General features: G+C 33.4%; 1 long non-coding RNA gene across 1 annotated transcript; it reads left to right on the plus strand.

Annotated features, from left to right (window-relative positions):
• Positions 1 to 6: 6 nt before the first annotated feature.
• On the plus strand, positions 7 to 1691 carry LOC113472950. Its single transcript, XR_003395067.1, has 2 exons — positions 7 to 905; positions 1294 to 1691. It is a non-coding gene; the product is annotated as an uncharacterized LOC113472950 (long non-coding RNA).
• Positions 1692 to 1780: the final 89 nt, after the last annotated feature.

Below are 1780 nucleotides of genomic sequence, written 5' to 3' on the forward strand. Positions count from 1 at the left end.
CGACATTCCTGCCACATTTGCCATCATTATGAAATATTGGAGGCACCAAAAGAGGCTTCCTTGTAACTCCATGATAGATAGCATCTTTTAGAATCCAGATTACTAAACCAAGAAATTCGCACCAAGAAATTCGCAACCAAGAAATTCGCCAAGATACCCCAATCTTTAATGTCTTGCTTTTTCGCCCCCTTTCGTCAGTTAGTTCGTTGTTTGTAAGTATGAATATGTGCCTTCACAATGGGCGGAGAATTTGTAAAATTTTGCCCTCATGTCCGCCCTAATTAATGGCATTGCCTCCAAAATGTATATTTAATATTTATAGGGAAAAAAAATTAGAGGACCACGGTCCAATGGTGTACAGTTAATAAAGGAGTTCATTTTCCAAATCAAAATACATTTTTTAGATTAATTTAAGGAAGAACTCTTCATTGGACCTCGCCCTGTTTTATTTTTGTTGGCAAATTGAAATATTTTATGCCTAGATAATTTTTTATTTATTACAATGAGTTTTTTGATATATTTAATGAAATTATTTTATATTGTTGAAACTTTTATTTTACACCTGTTACCATAGAGATATTTATTTGTCCCCCAAAGTTTTGTGTAAGTTCCTCTTTAAAATAACATCCGTGAATAAATCAAGAGTTTTAAAAGGGGTGCTATGCCTCTAGGACACCTCTACGGTGTTGGTTGCTAAAAAGCTCCCCTTCAATGTTTCCTCAAATTTCTAAGACGAGGTTAAAAACGGACATAAAGGAAATTTTGGGACACCAACGTTACTGCCACACAGTTAGGTACTTAGATAAATGATAAATGTACATATATGTACCTACCTACTTATTAACTTCTTATTTTAGTGTAAATTTTCCCGATCTTATTTACATACCTACTCATTAACAAGTTAGGTAACCATAAAGGAAATTTTGGGACACCAACGTTACTGCCACACAGTTAGGTACTTAGATAAATGATAAATGTACATAATATGTACCTACCTACTTATTAACTTCTTATTTTAGTGTAAATTTTCCCGATCTTATTTACATACCTACTCATTAACAAGTTAGGTAAAACATAGCAAAAGAGGGTCAGAATTCCCCATACTCGTTCGCAACAGAGTGAACTTACACAGAACACAAAATGTACTTATAGGTAATTTGTTCCCGTCATTCCAAAACACAATTTATTTTTCTCTTAGTCCAATTTGTATTTTTAAGTCTAATCCTGTTGGAGCAATTCTAAATAAATCATTCCGAAAAATTAAGATTAAAGGAATAATAATTAGACAGTTAGGTAAAACATAGCAAAAGAGGGTCAGAATTCCCCATACTCGTTCGCAACAGAGTGAACTTACACAGAACACAAAATGTACTTATAGGTAATTTTTTGTTCCCATCATTCCAAAACACAATTTATTTTTCTCTTAGCCCAATTTGTATTTTTAAGTCTAATCCTGTTGGAGCAATTCTAAATAAATCATTCCGAAAAATTAAGATTAAAGGAATAATAATTAGACTTTATTCGGATCTGGAGTGGGCCAGGTCACATTCCAGTAGGTATACTCTTTTCATACCAGCCTATTTATTTTTAAAGATTCAAATTTCCATGGTTAAATTTTTTACGGTTATTGGCGAAGCCGTTATTTGTCAATAGTTCACAAAGAAGAGTGAAATTCGATGACACAGGGGGAGTATCGAACCCAGACTTTATTCGGATCTGGAGTGGGCCAGGTCACATTCCAGTAGGTATATTCTTTTCATACCAGCCTATTTATTTTTAA

The sequence above is a fragment of the Diaphorina citri genome, unplaced genomic scaffold (genome assembly GCF_000475195.1).
Source record: "Diaphorina citri unplaced genomic scaffold, Diaci psyllid genome assembly version 1.1 scaffold10932, whole genome shotgun sequence".
Taxonomy (NCBI): Eukaryota; Metazoa; Arthropoda; class Insecta; order Hemiptera; family Psyllidae; genus Diaphorina; species Diaphorina citri.